Here is a 25,249-nt window from a genome sequence, read left to right as displayed (position 1 = left end):
CTGGTGTCATTTCTATTGTTTGTGAAGGTAACACCATCCAACGCCTCCCCAGGTACTGTGAAAACCCACAATCAGTCAGTATACTGTTCAATACATTATGCACCCACTCACCCCTGCCACTTCACCTTTCCTGCCCTCATCCAACATTAGTGCTGTGAAAACTGAACTAGCACATTTCCATGGTACTAAGAATTTGGGTTCTTTTTATACTTATTTAGAATTGTATTTTCAAGAAACACAACTGCATCAGTCAATATCAGTTGTAAATGATATAAGACATAAGAGTAGAACTTTGGCTCATGATGTTTTTATTGATTATTTAAACAAGATCTGGATATGAAAATAGTTGCATATGGCAGTGTTGGAATATACATTTATAAGCATAAAAGTAGGCATACACAAACTCAAAGTTCCAATAGGGCAGTGTGGAGAACAAAGAAGTCTGAACCCCTTTGAAGAGAATAAAAGAAGGCACGAGCCAGCATTCTCCTCTCTGTTCCCTTATTTTTGATGGAATCTAAGAGTCTCCCTTCTTCAGCCACCTTTGAAGTTGTGTTTCTTTTTTCTATTATTGTTCTGGGTTAGCTTACATTTTGATCTCAGGTGTTTATTCCTCCTTTCCGAATTAGGGCCCTCACACACCCAGCCCACTGGGTGTCATGCTTCATCATTGGGCATGCTCCTCATTGGGTCAGCGCTGCAATACCCTACGGGCACCTTTAGTGGGGGCTCTTTAGCAGGGATCTTTTTTCTTTGCCTTTTGGTGGCCCTAAAGTGTAGAAGTGTAGTGTTGTGGGTTCTAAAAAGACCTAGTGAGTTAAAACAAGGAGAGGGAGGATCAGGGCAACTAATGTACTAATCCTGCCTCCCACCCTGATTGAAAAGAGCGATTGCGACTGTCTATAGTGATGGTATAGGCAGTTGCTCTATGCTTCAAGCGTTCAACATGTTTCTTGCCCTGATTGTCCCAAGAAGGATCAGTTCTCAGTTCTTCAGGGCCTAATATGGAAGTTGGAATCTACACTAAGTGGCTGATAATGAGGTTTAATGACCTAGATATTACCAGTCTGGAGGCGCCAGTGGTGTGCGATGTACATCGGTGAGGTAGGTAATCTAAAAATCAAAGAGCACATATATAAAAACAAACAGTCACTGTTAGCATGACTAATCCAACTAGGATTGTCCAAGCATTTCAACGTTATCCATAAGCTTTACCATTCAATGTAGTGCTGGTTTCATATGGATTATTAAGGCATAGCATGTGCAATAGTAGCGTGTATTTAACAATGCCTGTGGTGCAACAAAGACATTGATAACGGTATTGTAGCAGTAGAGCAACAGACAAAAAAGTGGGGGTGTTGTGTGGAGGGGGGAGTAAAAGTAATGAGGGGCAGAGAGTATAAGGGCTGCATCAAGCCATAATTTAATTTTACCAATGGTCAATCAAATTATGTAGCAATGGAAGACCAAATTATGCAGCAGGCTTTATGAAGCAAGAAAACTGACATTCTGCTGCTTAATCTGGCACCGTCTGTGGTAGTTTTATTTTGTAACTATTAAGACAAAGACATTGTCTGGTAAAAGGTTTCAGCTCAAAGTACCAGTTTCACATTGGAGCACTGCAGGGCACCCACTGTGACACTTATATATAATAATAATGGTAATAATGATAATTATATTTTAATCTGTTGGAGCTAGAAAGAACTACTGACACCGACCTACAGGTGCGACAACATCCCCACAGAATGTCAGATGTAACTGATAAGGAATGTAACTCTCCTTGCCTGTCTCCTACCTCTTCTTTCCCCCCTGTGTTTTCTGCCTTTTTCTGTCTATCTCTCTCTCTTCATTCTTTAACTATGGTCATGAGGGGCTAGCGAAACAAACGTGATATAATGTCTCAATACACTGATGTACAAGCCGCACTTGGTACAACCTATGCTAACCCTGTAACAGAATTACTAATGTGTTCTTGTACAAAACTAAATAAAACACATTGAAAATAAAAGAGTAAATTTTGCAGCAATAGGGGGACTGCGAAACTAGACAGGAAGTTTATAATTATGTGGAAATCATCATAGCCGCAGAATCATATCATTCCAATTGCCCTGGGTATACCTAATCAAGAAAGCATGTTTTTAATCAGGAACAGGCTTCCCAAGACTATTAATATTGCCTCAAACCATGCCAGATTTCTTTTCTATCAGTTACCCCTTCTTCATCATCTTTTTTTCATTTTACTTAGTACTAATTGCTTCAGGCGGACTATATCGTTTGAGGGAGCAAATACCACATCAATTACTTTGATTCTGGTTGGGTTTGAAATGCAATCCTCCTCTAATCCACTGGGAACCATGCCACAATTGGGGGGCACCCAAGTGCAGTCATAGTTACTGTGCCACGATTTCTGGAGGGGGTGCCCCTGCCGATCAATCTTCTTCACTCTGCCTACATTCACTCGAAGTTTCAGAACGACGTTTCGACCCTCCATGCGAATTGGATATCTTCTTGCTTTCTCAATCGCTCTGCTGACGTACACCCCAGGTCCCAGCATTCCATCTTCTGTGCGTCTGAATCCTGACTTGATAATGGATTCCGCCTGTTCGACGGTGGTCCCGTGGTACATGACGTAGAGCTTCCCGTCAATGGGATCCTCGAGGGGCTGCAGGCCGACATCACTGTAATAGGGCAAATCCTCTTCTGCCCAGAGGTCATTCGCGTATGACAATGAGAAACTCATTGCACAATCTAGAAAACATAAGGAAACGACAGAACATGAGTCTATAGACGGCTATCATAGGGGAATTAAGTTAGATAATTTCACAAAAAAAGCTGCAAACGTTGGTCATAAATACTTGCTTATGAGCATTCATGAGTATCAAAACCAGACTCGGTCCATGCCGGTAATAACGGTGGGGTGGTCGGGCTGTGCAAAGGGGATTCCGAGGGACGATGCAGAGGGAAAATTAAATATTTAATTAATTTTTCTTCATCATCGTCCCTTTGGAATTTCCTCTTACACAGCCCCACTGCCCCACTGCCCCACCGATGTTACCTGCATGGACCGTGGCTGATTAAAACTATGGTCATAAAAGATATCATTTTATATCAAGTAGAAATATCAAGACTGTTAGACCTGGCATTTTTAGAAGGTATACCCCCAGACATTTTGCTTTTTAACTCCCTGTTTTTCACCTCATTTTTGTTGGTTTTAGGACTCTGGGCACTTTATCACTGCTGAGAAGGGCTGAAGTGCATATGCCCTCCATGTAAATCGAGTTACTGATTTCTATATACATGATTTGCATATTTGATTTACTAATAAGCTCCTAGTGTATCCAGGTCCTGTAAATCAAATGCTACTAGTGGGCTTATGGCACTGGTTGTGCCACCCACACAAGTATCTCTTCTGTCTGCAGTGTCTGTGAACGCAGTTTTAAATTGCCATGTGGAACTGGCAAGGGCACCCAATTGCCAGGACTATCCCATCCATTTTATTACATACAAGTCACTCCTAAGGTAGGCCTAAGGTAACCACCATGGCAGGGTGCAGTGTATATGAAAGGTAGGACATGTAGTGGTGTGCTTTACATGTCCTGATATTGAAATGTTGTGTTTTTTATTTTTCACTATTAAAAGACTAGCTCTCCCATACGCTAACAGAGCAGCTTCCTTGTGACATCTTACAAATGTAACTTTCACTTGGAACAGCTAGAGATTTCGAGTTCAGAATCTCTGAACTCAGAATTCAATAAAGCACATTTTAATAAAGGAGGTCTCTAAATTGTGGGTTTGAAAATGTCACTTTTAGAAAGTGGGCATTTTTTGCTTACAGATTCTGAGCCTCTGCCGGCCTGTGGTATCAACATCTGTTTTTAGATTGACAGGTCACTCCTCACTCCAAACACTCACACGAGGGGAGCTAAGGTGTGCCCTGCATATGCTGATAAAACATCCTGGGTAGAGTGGTGGGAGGAGTTGTCACTTGCCCCTAAAGAGGCTGTGGCTGCCTTGAACAATTCTGTCTCCACCGCCTGTAGTGTGGCTGGACTAGGTAGGACAGAACTGCTTTTCACTTAACAAGAGAAATTCTCTGACAAAGACTTCAAATGGAAACGGGGTGTAAGTATTGGACCTAAAACCCCAAAACTTTAGATTACTTCTAGAATCAAGAGGAAGAAGAAGCTGAAGAGTTGTGAGTAGAGGTACTGCCCCTTCGCTGTGTTTTACTTCGCTGGGTTGACCTGCAGTTGCTGCTTCTGCTAAGGAGAGGGCAAAGACTGGCCTTCACTGTGAAACCTGCTTGAGACGGATCTCCAAGGCCTTGTGCATGCTTGACTCCTGTTTTGAAGTCTCAGGGAGACAAAGACTTCACCTACAACCTTTATAAACTGCTGGAAGTTCTGCCCTGCATGGGGTTGCCTATTCCAGTTCATGGCCCCTGGAGGTTTTTCCTGCTACAAAAAGCTGTGAAGAACTGAAGAAACCAAGAAAATCAACCCTTCGCTCTTCTTGCGGCTGTTTTATTTGATGCTGCACAGCCATGCAGGAGAAAATTCTGATGCACAACCCCATGTGGCCGAGGAATTGACGCAGTGCGTGTCATCCGCCCGAAAAACCGCTACACGCCGAAGCCTGTGCACCGATCTCTAAAGTTCGAGATCACCACACCAACTACGATGCAAGCCCTCCCCTTGTGGCTTAAAGTATCGACGCATTGTTGGACTGCGGCTGGGGAAATTGATGCATCGATCTCCAGCGCTATCGGATTTCCACGCATTGCACCTGTGCACCTAATCTACATCAATACTGGGGCTACAGTAAGAAACCGGCACATCGCCTCCCCGCACAGTAAAATACCAATGCATCACCTCCTCTCCAGTAAGGAACCGACACATCACCTCCCTTGCGTGGCAGCAAGGAACTGAAGCATCACCTCCCCTGGAGCAAGGAACCCCCGCTCTCCGTCCTGCTCATAAGGAACCAACACATTGCCTTTCCAGAGCCTATTTTGCTTCTGAGTTTTGATGCATGGCAGGCACTTTGGCTCTCATCCATAGTTTTCTATGGACAGAACTGTTTCTACCTTTCAAAAGTCATAATTTAATATCTGTATGATGGATTTTTGTCATTTTAGTCTTGTTTGGTTTAGACAAAGATTCTTTTTTTTCTAAATCTGGTGTGGTGTTCACTTGTAGTATTTTCACTATGTTAGTGTGTGTTATGTGCAATGTCTTTACACATTGCCTATTAGATAAGCATGACTGCTCGTGGCAAGCTACCAAGACGGTGAGTAGGGGTTAGTTTAGACGTGTAACTCCCTTATCCTGACTAGAAGGTAGGTCCCTACTTGGACAGGTTGGAAGCCACTGCCAACTAGAGACCCCCATTTCTAACAAAGATACAATTTACATCGATAATCAGCAGTCAGAAGACATGTAGTTTGCAGCTTGACCCAGCGTAGTCTCACTTGCTATGCATATCGCACCTCATATGCCTTAGGTCTGGATTAATGGTCAGGTGATGGCTATGTCTTTTGTGTAAATGAAGTAAAATGCATTAGGTGTCATCTGCTGTCTATCATTTAGTAAAATGGCTTATTTCAGGGCAGTTTAATTTGGCCAGACTGCCTTCCATATCTGTATGAAACTAAAAGTTTGAATGCATTGTAGAGATCCCGAGCTGGTAGTTATTAAATCCAGACACTAGTTAAGAAAATAAAATTCAGGCATGCTGAAGTGCAAATCTGTCTTTGTTTAGTTAATCTACAAACTTGAAGTCATTGTCACTTGGATGTAGAAATAAACGTTAACAGAGGCCTTTCATTATACTCCAGAACTCTACTAATAGGCAAACAGACAAGCTCAGATTTTACAATCAAATGGGCCAGTTTCCAATTTTGTGTTGTATTTTACTAGGCAGAGATGTGCTAGCTTGCTTTTGAAAGTACTATTAGAGCTCTGCGTGATAGTCTCTTAAATTACGACTATCTGCATTGATATTATTATTATTAATATTATTATTAATAATAAAATACAATACAATCCAACAAATACAAGGCTTTAGTAAAGCTGGAGTACAAAAGAAAGTTGAAATATAGAGGAAAGTAAGTTAAGTTTCGGTTTGTAAATATATTGTAAGTATTGCCCACTGGGGCTGAATAAATGTGCGTGCATTTACTGCCGTATAACTACTGAATTTCATTCAAAGATGGCAGCTAAATTGGAGGACTGATGGAAAGTCCTACATTGATATTTGTTACCAGACGGGCCATTTAAATACACTGTGCTATTATGACAAAGGCTTATGAAGCTGAAACGCGTCTGACACTTCCCTTTTGAGGAATTAGGATTAAAAAGTAGGAGATACGTGAAGGATTGCTGTTGCTTTTCAAGCGCCAAGTGCCACATACCTGCATTTTACCGGCGCCTTAACCCGCCCGCCTCCCGCTCCTAAACCAGCTCCAGAAGACGCCGAGCGGAGCGCGGTGCTGGGCGAAGGAGACTTCAACTCCCAGCAGCCCTAGCGGCACCGGCCGCGTCAGTTTCGCGCCAGGAGGCGCAGAAAAGCGGAGTCACCCCGGTCGAGGGGGTAGCCTCAGCGCTGATACGTGAAGGATTGCTGTTGCTTTTCAAGCGCCAAGTGCCACATACCTGCATTTTACCGGCGCCTTAACCCGCCCGCCTCCCGCTCCTAAACCAGCTCCAGAAGACGCCGAGCGGAGCGCGGTGCTGGGCGAAGGAGACTTCAACTCCCAGCAGCCCTAGCGGCACCGGCCGCGTCAGTTTCGCGCCAGGAGGCGCAGAAAAGCGGAGTCACCCCCGTCTCGCGGGACGCGAGCGGGACGCCGGGCTAAGCCCGGGCAAAGGGCGGGCCCTCTGTGGCCCTCAGTGACCGAGGTAGGCCGGGCTGGGCCCAGTCTCTTATATTTTATTTTTCTTGTTATCACCTCTTTGAACTTGTGTCCACTTGAGCAGGTGGATGAGTTGATTCAAGTACTGTAATAGCTATACTGCATCCTGGTCCTACTTGGCCCGACAGGGGCTGACGTTATTCCAGACTTTTATCCATTTTATATTTCTACATTTCTTTTTTAAACTCATCACTGTGGAAAATGTCGAAAATTCTACGATCAGGAAGGGTTGTGGGAGAAAAACCTGGCCGAAAATTAACTACCACCCGCACAAGAAACAAATCAGTAAACAACCCACCGTTGAAAGGCCAATGTCAGTTATCTGAACTCTGGGATCTATCTGGTATAAAAAAATCCAAATGTGCGACTCTAGAAAAACCAGAAACTAAAGCCCTGGAATTACATTTACCAGCTACTATAGATCCCCAACCACCCCAGGTACAGCAGGGGGCCCCCCAATCTATGGTAGGGGGGTCTCCCTTTCGGGACCCCACAGACGGGAAGCTGATGATTGTAAGTGATCCAGTGCACATACCATCGATCCCTCAGTCACCCATGAATGACAGGCCAGGGGATGACCTGTCTGCACTATCCATGGATTTGGAACTATGGGGACGCTACGTAAGCCCTGCTAAAGTGGAATCTCTGGAGCAGTTTAAAGTTCCGGGGGGTGCCACCCCTTCTGGGTTAATGCTGTATAGTAGCACCCCTTCGTTAAACAGACATGAAATATCTGACTTGTTAAACTCCTCCAAGAGCCCCGACCTTAATCTCCTGGATAATATTTGCACTGCGGAAGCGCGAGAAAAGCCGATCTCTGAGTCCATGATCGCGCTGGAACAACTTCTTGCTTCAATTTTATTGCTTCTAGGGAAATTCGTAGGCAGCTCGGACTGTATTCTTGAATCAGTTACTCAAATTTTACAGACATTGCTGCAGAAATCGCCGGATATGAGTAAGGCCTCTCCCCCCAAGTCTGAACAATCTGTATCTGAGGGGAAATCCAGAGATACTAGAAGGGAACCAGATAGGAAAAATGAAGTGCCCTCTATGGACCCTCATAGGGAGGTGCCCCGTACTGCAGCATCTAACTGTATCAAAAATATAGTCCTTGAGATAGAGGAGGAGGATAAAGCTTTGCCTGGCCCCATAACGGTCCAGGAGTTATTTCCTATCTTTGTACCGGAGTGCGGAAAAGAACCCCTGGCCGACAAACCTGAGGTCAATGAAGAAAAGGGAAAACATGGCAAACAAAAAATTACCAAAGCCAGCAAGAGGAAACCAATACGAAAATACAGAAAGAAGAAGCAGCGGAGGATCATTTTCCAAAAGTGCACAGAGGCAAGGGAGAATGTTATAAGGAATGGGGAATCCTTATCTACTTCCTTAAAAGTGGACATGGATGTGAACTTAACCGCTCTGACCTCTGTGGAGGAGGAAAATGAACAATGTAGCCTGCTTACTCAGGAAGATTCACCGCAAATAAGGGGCTCTCTCCTATGCTCCCCTTCACGGAGTGCATTAGGAGGACCAATTTCTTATCCATCTGGGACTTTAAACCCTTTGGCCCCCCCCTTTGTGGTTACACTTGATTCTGAAAATCCTTGTCCTCTGGCCCGTCCTGTAAATATTTTAAAGGCCCCTGTGGATGTGCGTGTATTAGATTTTGTTCCATTATTTGATACTGACCTTTTGTTAAATAGAGCTTGGCTTCTCAAGCGTTTCAGTGAGGTTGAAAGTCTCTATCATATTCAGTCTAGAGACATAGAATTGGTCTCTCTGTTGGGTGGAAGTCGGGTTTTGAGTATACGGGTGAAATGTTATTCCCCTATCATAACAAACTTGATATTAGAACAAGCTGAAAATTTTCAGCGTTTAGGTATTGATATTCTCCCTATCTCCAACCCAGGCAAGCCAAACTCTTTAGGTAAGCAGGGGTTAGGGGGTGTTGAGCAAAACGGGGTAACCTCTCCCCTGAGAGACCTGAAAATTTGGGTTTCCAGGGGAAAACGCTCAGTGTCGCACGTGAAGCCACTTCCACTAATTGAGAATTCCTCACTCATAGATGACAATAATCGGTGGAACTGGCTCCATAGTGCATTATCAACAAAAACGAAGGATAACCCCAAATTGTTTCACCATCTTTAACCCAGCATTAAATATAATCTCCTGGAATGCGGCCGGATTCCACAGCAGCCCGGAGAAACTTGCTTTTTTATCTACTCTGGAGGCTGATATATTGTGCATTCAGGAAACATGGTGCATTGATAGGTTAACTCCTTTAAAGGATTTCTATGTTCTGGAAGTTCCGGCTGCGCCCTCTAAGAAAGGGCATGCTAGGGGGGGAATCGCCTGCTTATTGTCAAATAAATTTCAATGGAGTTTCTCCCATTATATTGATTCCAGTAGACTTTTCCACACAATAACACTAGAAAATTTGTTCCATGATGATATAAAATATTCCATGGTAATTTTTAATGTGTATATACCGCCAGAGGAGTGTTTTAATGATAATTTGCAGCGGGTTCTCCAGTATATGGAACAGATAAAAAATTCCCCTCCTTTTCCTGTAATTTTGCTTATAGGTGATTTGAATTGTAAAATTTCAAACGCTAGTCTAAAACTTTTCAGGAATAAAGTTAAGGAGGAGGTACATTGTATCCCCCAGACGCTTTTTCCGGAAAAATTGATGACAAATAAAAGAGGGAAGATTCTGTTAAAAGAACTAGCGATCGGGGATGGTATCATCTTAAATGGAAGATTTCCATCTGACGTCCCCGCTAATTATACTCACAAATCCCCCTTTGGGTCATCAATTTTGGACTATGCTATCGCCGACTATGGCCTGTTTCCCCAGATACTTGACCTAAAGATCATACCCACCACTCTGAGCGACCATAGTATATTGTTATTAACAGTGTCTTTAAACCCTTTGAATACAGCGTCTTGGTCGCTAAATGGCAAGGAGGCCACCTTCCATACCACATCTGGAAGGTGCTTCTGGAATAGTGCTGCCATTAATGGGGTGCAGGACCTATTGACCGATACCCTTAGGGTAATAAATGAGTGGAACGGCAGTGAATTAGTTTGTTTTGAGGAATTTATGCGAAAGATTTTATTGAACGCTAATAAAACTGTCCCCCCTAGGAAAGGAGAGGTAGTCCCTATGACACTGCGTAATCTGAATAGGGAATTAAATAAACTAATCCGCGAACAGTATGTTGAAAGGGTCCTGGAACGTGGGAAAGAGATCGCTAGGTTAAGAAGAAAGAGAAGCAGACTCAAGCTCAAAATTAAAAGGGATAGGGAGGATGAAATATGGACTAAACTGAGGGAAACTGCTGCACATGGGAACATTAAAGACTTTTGGGCAATAATCGGGAAAGGATGTGGTACACGCCATTCCCCTATTCCCATTCCTATCCCAGAAGATCTATGGTCCTCTCATATCCGAGAACTATATGCAGGGAATGGGACCATAGGCATGGATAACTTCACGTATGCTGCCCCTGATGATCTGGTTTTCTTTCCCTCCGAGAAAGAAATCGAGACGGCTATAAAAAATATGCGACCCTCTGGGGCCATGGGACCGGATGAGCTTCCGATGACGGTCCTTAAACAAGATCCCTTAAGCTGGAGCAAAATCTTGTATCCCTTGTTTAGGGCGTGCCATCTTTCCAAATGTGTTCCTGCTTCCTGGAGAGGAAGCATTTTGGTCCCTATCTTTAAAAAGGGTGCAAGGGACAGCCCCAGTAATTATCGCTTGATTGCGCTCCTCGACTCCATTGGAAAGGTCTTTGCGAAATGTCTCCTCAGTTCCCTTTCTGATTGGGTCGAGGAGCGCAACATTTTGCCGTTGGAACAGACGGGTTTCCGAAGGGAGCATGGCACGCTGGACAACCTGACCGCCCTTCAGGTGATTACAGATAAATATGTCCAGGTGAGAGGGGGAGTTGTATACGCCGCCTTCATTGATTTCTCCACAGCGTTCGATAAAGTAGATCGTGGAACGCTGTGGAGAAAATTGGCGACGCTGGGTGCCCCTACTCCCTTGTTGGAATTGGTGCGGGCTCTGCACACTGAGACCTGGTGCAGGGTCTTAATGGGGGGCGAAAGGGGACTGTCGGCCAAAATACCATCTCAGAATGGCCTTAAACAAGGCTGCTTATTGGCACCCCTTTTGTTTTCCCTATATACAACTGACCTCCCTGCTGCTGTGTCTGCCAGTGAGGGGATTGCACCATTGATAGGAGGGGCGCCAATATCCTGCCTGATGTATGCCGACGATGTGTTGTTGCTTGACTTGACCCCCACGGGTCTGGCAAACCGGCTACAGGCCCTTCAGGACTTTGCTGGGGAGCATCACATGAAGATCAATATTAATAAAAGTAAAGTGATGTGTATAGCTGGTAAAAAGAAGTGCCGCTCGACAAATTTTGGTTGGGCTATTGGCGGGCATAGATTGGAGGTCGTAACTTGCTATACCTTTTTAGGGAAAATATTCTCGGCCAATATGAGCGAGAAACTCCATATAGAGCATTGCTCTCGCAAAGCTCTTGCCCATGGCAATGGGTTAAAGTCCCTATACCTGGCAACGGGGAAAAGACACTTTGCTAGCCTTCTAGAAGTATATAGAGCTAAAATCCCCGCAACAATCTTGTACGGTATAGAAATAATAGAGATAAAATATTGGGACTTTTGCCACAAGACTGAGGGAAAACTCCTAAGATCCCTCTCGACTCTTAACAATGCCTGCCCACTGGCTGCCTGCAGGCTGGACTTTGGACTCAGGAGTGCCTGGGTTCAGGGGCTGTGCGCCCTAATAAGGTGGGTGGCCAGTTTGGCCAGAGCGAGAGAAGGTACCTTGCGAGTTTTACTCAAAAAGGAACTATTGGGCAATTTTAAGGAGTTCTCTAAACTCGTAAGTAATTTCAGAAGGGCTGTGAAAATCCTTAAACTGGATGAAAGTGTTCTTTTCTCCTACTCTCCCACGCAGTTAAAGCATGTCCTTAAGGAGGCTTCGTGGGAGTTTTGTTTCCTTTCTGACAAAAAAACAGTTGGAGATAAAAGGAACGTGGAGCCGCTCATCTCCTCCTATAGGCTGAAACACCCTCAACCCTATGCCCTATGGAATTTACCGCATGGGATACGTAGGTTTTGTTTTTTATTACGTTATGATTTAATCCCACTTAATGTATTGCTGTCCAAATGGCATGGCACTTCTGCTTTGTGCAATTTATGTAAATTGAATAACCAGGACTGTATGCATGTACTATTGATTTGTCCTATGTTACGCAATTTGCGCAACCGTTGGCTTAAAGTAATTTGTCTCCGCCTCAGCATTGTTACTTTAAAAGATTTTCTTTATGCACTTTATTGCCCTCCAAATGAAATGTTCTGTGCTTATGTTTTTAACTTTTTTAAAGGATTTTTAGCTATTTATTAATTTCTCTGGAAAACTGTGTCTGCCCGGCCTTGTTGGTCTGATGGTTTGCAGTATAGCTATTGCGGTTCGAATATTGTGTTTTTAAATTCTTGTACTTTCTGTGATTGTGTTGCTTTGTATTGCATATGCTTATGTGGCCCTCTTTGAGAGCCAAAACATAATAAATAAATTTGAAAAAATTTGAATAGGAGTGAAGCAATGCTTGGAATGGCGTGTTCCTTGGTTTATCCCGGATGAGGAGTTGTTGAGGAGTTCTCCAACCCCAGCACCGGCAACAACGACATCACCCCTTCACAAGATCTCTGCGATTCCCTCGCCTCGTTCTTCCACCGCAAGATTGCCGACATCCACAACAGTTTTGGCGCACCATCCACGCACCCAACCACCGAACCAACGAACCCCACCGCCACCCTCCGCACCTGGACCACGGTGACCACCGAAGACACAGCCCGCACGATGAACACCATCCACTCCGGCTCTCCAACCCAACCCTTCCCCCACCACGTCATCAACAAGGCCGACTCCACCATCGCACCCCAACTCCGGGACATCATCAACACCTCCTTCAACACCGCCACCTTCCCAGAGCTGGAAGCATGCCGAGCTCACCGCCCTACTGAAGAAACCAACAGCGGACCCCACCGACCTCAAAAACTTCCGACCCATCTCGCTCCTCCCTTTTCCCGCCAAACTCATCGAGAAGATCGTCAACAAACAGCTTGCCGCCTTCCTCAAGGCAAACGGATCCTTTGACCCCTCACAGTCCGGTTTCAGAGCCAACCACAGCACCGAGACCGCCCTCATCACAGCCACCGACAACATCCGAGCCCTGCTCGACAACGGGGAAACAGCAGCACTCATCCTACTGGACCTCTCCGCAGCATTCAACACTGTCTGCCACCGCACCCTAGTCCAACGCCTCGACAACTCCGGCATCCAAGAGAAGGCACTGAAGGGGATCATCTCATTCCTCGCCGGAAGAACACAGAGAGTCCGCCTCCCCCCGTTTCGATCCGAGGCCACCGAAGTCATCTGTGGAGTCCCGCAAGGATCATCACTCAGCCCCACCTTCTTCAACATCTACATGAGACCTCTAGCCGCCATCGCACGCCAACACAACCTCAACATCATCTCCTATGCCGACGACACCCAGCTGATCCTCTCCCTCACCTGAGACCCCGACACCGCCAGAACCAGCCTACACGAAGGGATGAAAGACGTCGCCGAGTGCATAAAGAACAGCCGCCTGAAACTGAACTCAGACAAGACGGAAGTCCTCATCCTGGGACCATCACCCTCCGCTTGGAATGACTCCTGGTGGCCCCCAGCCCTGGGCACCGCCCCCAAGCCAACCGACCACGCACGCAACCTGGGCTTCATCCTGGACTCTTCCCTCTCGATGACCAGACAAGTCAACGCCGTATCCTCATCATGCTTTCACACCCTTTGCATGCTCCGCAAGATCTTCCGATGGATCCCGACCGAAACCAGGAAGACGGTCACCCAGGCCCTCGTCACCAGCCGACTGGACTACGGAAACACCCTCTACGCCGGAACCACAGCCAAGCTACAGAAAAGACTTCAACGCATCCAGAACGCCTCCGCCCGACTCATTCTGGACATCCCCCGACGCAGCCACATCTCCGGCCACCTGAGGGACCTGCACTGGCTCCCTGTTGACAAGAGGATCATGTTCAGGCTCCTCACCCACGCACACAAGTCTCTCCACGACCTGGGCCCCAAGTACCTCAACGACCTCCCGACCTTCTACACGCCCACCCGCCAGCTACGGTCTACCAGCCTCACCCTTGCAACCGTACCACGCATCCGAAGAGCCACCGCCGGAGGCAGATCCTTCTCCTACCTGGCGGCCAAGACATGGAACTCCCTCCCCATCCTCCTCTGGCTGACCCAGGACCACCTCGCCCTCAGGAGACAACTCAAAACCTGGCTGTTCGAGCAGTAGCGGACCCCTTCCCCCAAGCGCCTTGAGACCCTTCCGGGTGAGTAGCGCGCTATACAAATGCTGTGATTGATTGATTGATTGATATTATAAATATTGTAAATATGATTGCTAAGCCATGCCACAATTTCTTCTCTAGTTGATTAGGGATGGTATCATTTAGGCTTGAGCCCTTCTTGAAATGGCAGTGTGTTAAGACAATGAAGCATGGAAAGACGTGTTAAAGTGTGGACCCAACTCCTCTTCTTTGACTGGGTGGAATTTATTGGTTCATGAATTTATTTTACACCGTCTTTAAAGTCATTAGATGCTTTGATCAGTTACCTGCCATTGGAGTTACAAGATGATCATACACCACCAGACACAATGGCCACGGCCCACAGCTTCTCTTTTAGCATCAGAAGCCATTCCATAAAGATGTTTCTTTGTTCTCATCCATTGATCCACTGAAGCCAGAGTAATTGATTTTATTGTTTGTTCTTTATATCCATATATTGTGTCCTCAAAGACCAGTAGAAGCTTGGCTGAGTCATCAATACTGAAGGTGCAAGGAGTATGTTAAGTTTGGTTTGCTGAAGACATCTTGTGGACATTCAGAAAGCTTCCCTGGAAATGCATTCTGCCCATTGCTTACCATTGGCTCTGTTGTTTGTAACTCACATTTTCTTGCTTTCTATTTGATGGCTCCATTTGTTTGAGGTTATCCAGCTTAAGTTTGTCACTTCCTTTGCCAAACCTTGGGTACTGTACACTTATGGGATCTCCCTTTCTGTAACCAGGCCTTTAAATATTGTCACATGTACTGTGCATTAAAGCAAAAAGGTCAAATGTCAGACTCCTTTCCCAGTAGCATGGTGTTTACTTTTCTTTCTGTGACTTCAAAGTGAGAGTGTTTATAGGAAAGCAAGAGGAATGCAGATTACTCTCTATAGGGAGCCCGGTCATGCCCTTCCTGTGCTCCAGTTTACGAGGCTGTAACATAACACTTAAAACAGGCCTGCAGAGAGGATGTGCATGCACTTTCTGTGGCAACAAATATTTATGTTGAGGCTCTTCTAGCAAAGAACCTTTGGCTTTTGCTTAATGTGACTCTCTAGTGAATGTCTAATGATCTTTCTGTTTACAGTCGGAGAGTCAGAGTACCAAACCCTTTTAATAATAACATGGATTGTCAAGCCAAAAGGTGTAGCCTACACAACTACACTTAATAATCAATAGCCTCTGTATGTGCAACATGTGCAGTAATTCTGCGCCATAGCAACCTAGACAACACAGAATACTGCTTTTCAGAAAACTGCAAACAGGAGCCCGTAAACAATAACTAAATTATTTACGCTAAAGCCTTAAACATCCTGCCTATGTCAAAACATACTTTTATACTATTTGGTGGGTTTGTGTGTTGTCAACGATGAAACAGGTGAACATGTTCCACTGAAAGAACAATGGCCTACCATCAAGGCTGGCTTTAGCATTGCTGGTGTCTGGTGCAACACTCTACAACACTTCACTCCATGCCTCTCTACTCTACTCTGCACCACTCTACTCTATGCCAGGGCACTCTACTCCACTTATCTATGCACCGCTGCACTATACACCAGTCCAGTCTAGGCCACTCAACTCTACTCTGCACCACTCCACACTACGCAAATCCACTTTACTCTGCAACACTGCACTGTACACCACCACTGTACGCCACTACTCTATGAGACTGCACTCTTTCCTGCACCACTCCACTTTACCATGTTCCACTGAAAGAACAACAGCCTACTGTCAAGGCTGGCTTTAGCATTGCTGGTATCTGGTGCAACACTCTACAGCACTTCACCCTCTACTCTGCACCACTCTAATCTATGCCATTTCACTCTATTCTGCACTACTGAAATATATGCCACTCTACTACACAGCTACAATTTGCCTCACTCCACGCCATTCTAATCTATTCTGCACCACTGCACTACACACCACTGCACTCTATGCCACTGTACTCTGCACCTCTGGACCCTACCCTGCACCACTCTACCCTGAATCACTCACTCTACGCCACTTCACTCTACTCTACAAACACTACTCTACACAATTGCACTCTAGGCCACTGAACTCTACTCTGCACCACTCTACTCACATCGCTGCATTCTATGTCAATGCACTCTACACCACATTACTCAAAACCAAAGCATTCTACGCCATTGCACTCTAATTCACACCGCTACACCTAACCTTACGCCACTCTACTCTACATCACTGCACTTTATGCCACTACTCTATGCTACAGCAAACAAATGATGGACAGAATGCTGACAATGCAAACATTCTCCCCTAGTCAAAAGATCTGGGTTAAATCCATCCTTCTTTTGCCCACTACGCCACCCCAATTTGGACCCAGCCATATGTAAATCAGTCTTGACCCTGTGGCCCATGGGAACAGTCCAGACCAAACTGCCAGGCCAGGTCCTCCCTGGACCGGAAACAAGCATTCTGGGACTGGTTTCAGGGTATGTCACCCTTCTTCAGAAAGCCTAGCTTGAATCCAGAGGCACAGTGAGCAAGGTACCCACGTCTGGGCATACCCATCCCACTTAGGGTAAAAAGTGTTACAGCAAACAAATGATGGACGGAATGATGACAATGCAGACATTTTCCTCCAGTCAAAAGATCTGGGTTAAATCCATCGTTCTTTTGCCCACAACACAACCCCAGTTTTGACCCAGCCATATGCAAATCAGTCTGAACCTGTGCCCCATGTCAATAGTACAGACCAACCTGCCAGGCCAGGTCCTCCCTGGACCGAAAACAAGCATCTTGGGACCAGTTTCAGGGTTTGTCATCCTTCTTCAGCCAGGCTAGCTTGAATCCAGGCAAGCCAGGCAAGCCAGGCTAGCTTGAATCCAATGGAGCAAGGGACCCACGTCTGGGCATACCCATCCCACTTAGGGCGAAAGGTGTTACAGTAAACAAATGATGGACGGAATGCTGACAATGCAACATTCTCCCCAGTCAAAAGATCCGGGTTAAATCTATCGTTCTTCTGCCCACTATGCCACCCAAGTTTGGACCCAGCCATATGCAAATCAATCTTGACCCTGTGCCCCATGGGAACAGTCCAGACCGAACTGCCAGGCCAGGTCCTCCCTGGACCAGAAACAAGCATCCTGGGACCGGTTTCAGGGTATGTCACCCTTTTTCAGCCAGACTAGCTTGAATCCAGTGGCACAGTGAGCAAGGGACCCACGTCTGGCATTGTGGGCAAAAGAACAATGGATTTAACCCAGATCTTTTGCCTGGAGAGAATGTTGGTATTGTCGGCATTCCGTCCATCATTTGTTTGCTGTAATACTACTCTATGCTACTGCACTGTACTCTGCACCACTCCACTCTACCCTGCACCACTGCACTCTACGCCACTTCACTCTACTCTGTGCCGCTCTATGCCATTGCACTCTACTCTGCACCACTCTACTTTGCACCACTCTTCTCTATACCACTGCCCCATGCTACTCTGTTCTTAACCAATGCACTCTGCACCAATGTATGCAACACCACTTTACTCAAAACCAAGGCAACCTACACCACTACATGGTATGCCACTCTATTCTTCTCAATCCACTGTACTCTATGCCACTGCACTCTAGTCTGTGCCACTCTATTCTGAGCCACTCTACTCCTTGCCACTGCACTCTATGTCATTCTACTCTGCAAGACTGCACTCTCGGCCACTGAACTTAATGCCACTCTCCTCAGTACCCCTGTACTCTACGCCACTGCACGCTATGCCACTGCAAGATATGCCACTCTAGACCGTTTCATTCTATGCCACTGCACTCTGAGACACTCTGTTCTACTCTGCACCACTGTACTATGCGCCACTGTACTCTGCGTCACTCTAATCTGTGCCACTGTACTCGTCACTATTGTTCTCCATGTCACTGCACTCTAAGCTACTCTATTTTATTCTGCACCACTGTATTCTATGCCACTTCTCTCTGCCCCACTCTACTCAGGACCACTCTACTCTATGCCACTGCACTCTACTCTGCACCACTCAAATCTACTCTATTACACTCTACACCGCTACACTCTGCCTCACCCCACACAATCTAATCTATTCTGCACCACTGCACTCCACACAATGGCACTCTAAGTCTCTCTAGTCTACACCATAGCACTCTGTGCCACACTACCCTGCACCGCTGTAATCTACTCTGCACCACTCTAGCCTGAATCACTCAATCTATGCTACTTCACTCTATTCTACATACACTCTATCTATGCAATTGCACTTTATGCCACTGAACTCTACTCTGCACCACTCTAATCTCCGCCACTCTACTCTACATCGATGTAGTCGATGTCAATGTGCTCTATGTACTTTACTCAAAACCAATGCACTCCATACCATTGTGCTCTACACCACTACACACTATGCCACTGCAAGCAATACCACTCTGCACCATTTCATTCTATGCCACTGCACTCTGTTCTACTCTGCACCACTGTACTCTGTGGCACTCTACACTGCACCAATCTGCTCTGCACCACTGCACTCTTCAACAATCTACTCCGCAAGACTGCACTCTCTACCACTGATTTTAACACCACCCTACTCTTCACAACTGCACTCTAGACCAGTGGTTCCCAAACTTTTGACTCCTGAGGACCCCCATTGAGTCACCACTGGAAGCCGGGGACCCCATGCAATTTGTATGAGTTAAATTTCAAAAGTTAAAACAGTAATTCGAAAAAAAGACACACGTGTGCACACAAAACAAATACTCAAAGTACTAAGGATTTAGGGGCCAGATGTAGAGCCATTTCTTTTAGCGCCTCGCAATTGGCGTCACATTGCGAGTGGCAAATTGCGAGTTGCTAAATGAAATGTACAACAGTGTGTTTAACACTGTTTGGGATTCCCAATGGGGTCGCAAATTACGAGGTTCATTAATATTAATGAGCCTCTCGCAATTTGCGAGCCCATTGGGAATGCCAGCCCTCCCAGCGATGGTGGCCTGCAGGCAGAGGTCCCTGGGACCACTGCCTGCCCTTAAAAAATAATTTTGCATGCATTTGCAAAGGGGAAGCTGTCCCCTGGGGACCCCTTCCCATTTGCAAATGCATTACCATCTACTTAAAGTAGGTGGTAATTGTGACTGTTTTGCGACCGCAAAACATTTGTACATGGTTTTGAGACTCGCTGTTTGGAAGTGAATGCCCCTTCCAAATAGCAAGTTGCAAAACCTATTTAGAGAGTCGCAAACAAATTGCGACTCGCGAAATAGGCTATGTACATGGCCTAATAGGTTTTTGCATGCGCAAACGGGTTTGCGAACCCGTTTGCGCATATAAAAACAGATCGTACATCTGCTACTTAGTATTTTATATTGAAGTCACATGTATTTCATTTGTTTTATAGCATCTCTATACCATTGTAGGATGTCAGAGCACTTTACATCACACACATATAGAGACTTTGAATCATACATGTAAATCAGTGTGTATATAAAATGTTTAAAGAGTGCTTGGTCTGGAAAAGCACAAACTCAGGATTCAGAACATAACACAGTGCCTAGCATTGACTTTAACATTAAAAATGTATTTCCACCCAAACATTTTTTTTAGCAGCATCAGGATAATGAATAACTGGGACAAAATATAAGTTACTAACTGGTACCATGCAGTTTGCAAGCAGCTCTTTGATGACAGTTTATAGGTCCCTCTGCTAGATTACGATTGTCACTTATGAAGTGCACAGTAACAAAAGAATCTCTGTGACAAAAGCAGTAACCACGAACCTAGGCACATAAAATACTGCTTTTTAAGATGTATGTTACACGGTCTTTGCAGTAGGCACATTAACCCTCTGTGCTACATTAGTTAAATCAAAGCTGCCACTGAACAAAACTCTCCTTGCTCTCCAGCAGGTACATTAATCACTGGCATTCTCTTGACACTTGTATTGTTGCTGGAAAGCTGCTAATTATACAAGAAATGTTTCTGTGCTTTTAAAACTGTTGCCTACGGACCCCCTGGGAATGTGTCACAGACCCCTGGGGGTCCGCGGACCACAGTTTGGGAAACACTGCTCTAGACCATTGTGCTCTACGTCACTGCCATCTACCCAACTCTGTTTTATTCTGCACCTCTGTACTCAATGCTGCTGCTCTCTCCATCACTCTACTCTGCACTGCTCAACTCTACACCACTCTACTCTATGCCACTTCACTCTACTCTGCACCACTTAACTCTACTGTGCTCTACACCACTACACTCTGCTTCACTTCACGCCACTCTAATCTATTCGGCACCACTGCACTCTGTGGCACTCCACTCTACACCTCTGCTCTCCACCCTGCACCATTCCACTCTACACTGAACCACTCCACTCTATTCTGACACACTACCCCACTCCACTCTATGCCACTCCACTCTATTCTACGACACATTACTCCACTCCACTCAATGCCACTCGATTCTACTCTACGCCACTTCACTCTACAACACTCAACTCTACTCTTTGCCATTTCACTCTCCTACACTACTCCACTCTATGCCACTCCAGTATAATCTAATATGCTCTGTTCAAATCTACAACACTCTACTCCACTCTTAACAACACCCTCTATGCCACTCCACTCTGCTGTAGCGTACACCACTACACATCACTTTATGCCACTCCACTGAACTCTACTCCACTATACACCATTCCACTCTACAGCACTGTACTCCATCCATGACACTGCATGCCACTGCATGACACTTTAATTCACTCTACACCACGCCACCTAACTCCACACCACTCTATACTACTCCAGGCACCCCTCTACTTTTCACAACTGCAGTCTAGACCATTGTGCTCTACGTCACTGCCATCTACCCAACTTTCTTGTATTCTGCACCACTGTACTCAATGCTGCTGCTCTTTGCACCACTCTACTCTGCACTGCTCAACTCTACACCACTCTACTCTATACCACTGCACTCTACTCTGCACCACTCAACTCTACTGTGCTCTACACCACTCAACTCTACTGTGCTCTACACCACTACACTCTGCCTCCCTTCACCCACTCTAATCTATTAGGCACCACTGAACTCTATGCCACTCCACTCTACACCTCTGGCTGAAGACGGCTGATAGCCAGAAACCAGTCCTAGGATGCTTGATTCCTGTCCAGGAAAGACATGGTTTGGCAGTTCGGGCTGGACTCTTCCCATGAGGCACAGGGTCAAGACTGATTTGCATATGACCATGTCTGAACTGGGGTGGCTTGGTGAGCAAAATAATGATGGATCACACCCAGATCTGTGACAGGGGGTGAATGTTTTGCCATTGTGCAACATTCCGTCCATCATTTTGTGTGTTTTGCTGTTCACCCTATGTGGGAAGGGTATGCCCAGACGTGGGTCCCTTGCTCACTAAGCCACTGGAGTCAAGCTATCCTGGCTGAAGATGGCTGATAGCCAGAAACCGGTCCTAGGATGCTTGATTCCTGTCCAGGAAAGACATGGTTTGGCAGTTTGGGCTGAACTGTTCCCATGAGGCTCAGGGTCAAGACTGATTCGCATATGGCCATGTCTGAACTGGAGTGGCTTGGTGAGCAAAATATCGATGGATTAAACCAAGATCTGTGACTGGGGGTGAATGTTTTGCCATTGTGCAACATTCCGTCCATCATTTTGTGTGTTTTGCTGTACTCCACTACACAACACTTTATGCCACTCCACTGAACTCTACTCCACTATACGCCATTCCACTCTACAGCACTCTACTCCATCCATGACACTGCATGCCACTGCATGACACTTTAATTCACTCTACTCCATGCAACCTAACCCCACACCACTCTATGCTACTCCAGGCACCACTCTACTCTTCACAACTGCAGTCTAGACCATTGTGCTCTACGTCACTGCCATCTACCCAACTTTCTTTTATTCTGCACCACTGTACTCAATGCTGCTGCTCTCTGCACCGCTCTACTCTGCACTACTCAACTCTACACCACTCTACTCTATACCACTACACTCTACTCTGCACCACTCAACTCTATTGTGCTCTACACCACTCAACTCTACTGTGCTCTACACCACTACACTCTCCCTCACTTCACTACACTCTAATCTATTTGGCACCACTGAACTCTATGCCACTCCACTCTACACCTCTGGCTGAAGACGGCTGATAGCCAGAAACTGGTCCTAGGATGCTTGATTCCTGTCCAGGAAAGACATGGTTTGGCAGTTCGGGCTGGACTCTTCCCATGAGGCACAGGGCCAACACTGATTTGCATATGGCCATGTCTGAACTGGGGTGGCTTGGTGAGCAAAATAACGATGGATCAAACCCAGATCTGTGACTGGGGGTGAATGTTTTGCCATTGTGCAACATTCCGTTCATCATTTTGTGTGTTTTGCTGTTCACCCTATGTGGGAAGGGTATGCCCAAACGTGGGTCCCTTGCTCACTAAGCCACTGGAGTCAGGCTATCCTGGCTGAAGACGGCTGATAGCCAGAAACCGGTCCTAGGATTCTTGATTCCTGTCCAGGAAAGACATGGTTTGGCAGTTCGGGCTGGACTGTTCCCATGGGGCTCAGGGTCAAGACTGATTTGCATTTGGCCATGTCTGAACTGGGGTGGCTTGGTGAGCAAAATAACAATGGATTACACCAAGATCTGTGACGGGGGTGAATGTTTTGCCATTGTGCAACATTCCGTCCATCATTCTGTGTGTTTTGCTGTACACCACTACACAACACTTTATGCCACTCCACTGAACTCTACTCCAATATAAGCCATTCCACTCTACAGCACTCTACTCTATCCATGACACTGCATGCCACTGCATGGCACTTTAATTCACTCTACTCCAAACCACCTAACTCCACACCACTCTATGCTACTCCAGGCACCACTCTACTCTTCACAACTGCACTCTAGACTATTGTGCTCTGCGTCACTGCCATCTACCCAACTTTGTTTTATTCTGCACCACTGTACTAAATGCTGCTGCTCTCTGCACCACTGTACTCTGCACTGCTAAACTCTACACCACTCTACTCTATACCACTACACTCTACTCTGCACCACTCAACTCTACTGTGCTCTACACCACTCAACTCTACTGTGCTCTACACCACTACACTCTGCCTCACTTCACAACACTCTAATCTATTTGGCACCACTGAACTCTATGCCACTCCACTCTACACCTCTGGCTGAAGACGGCTGATAGCCAGAAACCGGTCCTAGGATGCTTAATTCCTGTCCAGGAAAGACATGGTTTGGCAGTTTGGGCTGAACTGTTCCCATGAGGCTCAGGGTCAAGACTGATTCGCATATGGCCATGTCTGAACTGGGGTGGCTTGGTGAGCAAAATAACGATGGATTAAACCAAGATCTGTGACTGGGGGTGAATGTTTTGCCATTGTGCAACATTCCGTCCATCATTTTGTGTGTTTTGCTGTACTCCACTACACAACACTTTATGCCACTCCACTGAACTCTACTCCACTATACGCCATTCCACTCTACAGCACTCTACTCCATCCATGACACTGCATGCCACTGCATGACACTTTAATTCACTCTACTCCATGCAACCTAACTCCACACCACTCTATGCTACTCCAGGCACCACTCTACTCTTCACAACTGCAGTCTAGACCATTGTGCTCTACGTCACTGCCATCTACCCAACTTTCTTTTATTCTGCACCACTGTACTCAATGCTGCTGCTCTCTGCACCGCTCTACTCTGCACTACTGAACTCTACACCACTCTACTCTATACCACTACACTCTACTCTGCACCACTCAACTCTACTGTGCTCTACACCACTCAACTCTACTGTGCTCTACACCACTACACTCTGCCTCACTTCACAACACTCTAATCTATTTGGCACCACTGAACTCTATGCCACTCCACTCTACACCTCTGGCTGAAGACGGCTGATAGCCAGAAACCGGTCCTAGGATGCTTGATTCCTGTCCAGGAAAGACATGGTTTGGCAGTTCGGGCTGGACTCTTCCCATGAGGCACAGGGTCAACACTGATTTGCATATGGCCATGTCTGAACTGGGGTGGCTTGGTGAGCAAAATAACGATGGATCAAACCCAGATCTGTGACTGGGGGTGAATGTTTTGCCATTGTGCAACATTCCGTTCATTATTTTGTGTGTTTTGCTGTTCACCCTATGTGGGAAGGGTATGCCCAGACATGGTCCCTTGCTCACTAAGCCACTGGAGTCAGGCTATCCTGGCTGAAGACGGCTGATAGCCAGAAACCGGTCCTAGGATGCTTGATTCCTGTCCAGGAAAGACATGGTTTGGCAGTTCGGGCTGGACTGTTCCCATGGGGCTCAGGGTCAAGACTGATTTGCATTTGGCCATGTCTGAACTGGGGTGGCTTGGTGAGCAAAATAACGATGGATTAAACCAAGATCTGTGACTGGGGGTGAATGTTTTGCCATTGTGCAACATTCCGTCCATCATTCTGTGTGTTTTGCTGTACACCACTACACAACACTTTATGCCACTCCACTGAACTCTACTCCAATATAAGCCATTCCACTCTACAGCACTCTACTCTATCCATGACACTGCATGGCACTTTAATTCACTCTACTCCAAACCACCTAACTCCACACCACTCTATGCTACTCCAGGCACCACTCTACTCTTCACAACTGCACTCTAGACTATTGTGCTCTGCGTCACTGCCATCTACCCAACTTTGTTTTATTCTGCACCACTGTACTAAATGCTGCTGCTCTCTGCACCACTGTACTCTGCACTGCTAAACTCTACACCACTCTACTCTATGCCACTGCACTTTAGTCTGCACCACTCAACTCTACTGTGCTCTACACCACTCAAATCTACTGTGCTCTACACCACTACACTCTGCCTCACTTCACACCACTCTAATCT

The 25,249-nt window shown here is 46.0% G+C and overlaps 1 long non-coding RNA gene across 1 annotated transcript in view; it reads right to left on the bottom strand.

The window, feature by feature from the left end:
* Positions 1–291: 291 nt before the first annotated feature.
* Positions 292–25,249, bottom strand: part of LOC147732454 (uncharacterized) — a 169,970-nt gene continuing 145,012 nt past the window's right edge. Inside the window, exon 4 of the long non-coding RNA XR_015308467.1 lies at positions 292–2,748. This is a non-coding gene — a long non-coding RNA (uncharacterized LOC147732454). The remainder of the gene's footprint in view (positions 2,749–25,249) is intronic.

Source organism: Lissotriton vulgaris, chromosome 2_1 (genome assembly GCF_964263255.1).
Source record: "Lissotriton vulgaris chromosome 2_1, aLisVul1.2, whole genome shotgun sequence".
Lineage (NCBI taxonomy): Eukaryota > Metazoa > Chordata > Amphibia > Caudata > Salamandridae > Lissotriton > Lissotriton vulgaris.
This window is presented reverse-complemented; position numbering and strand designations above follow the sequence as displayed.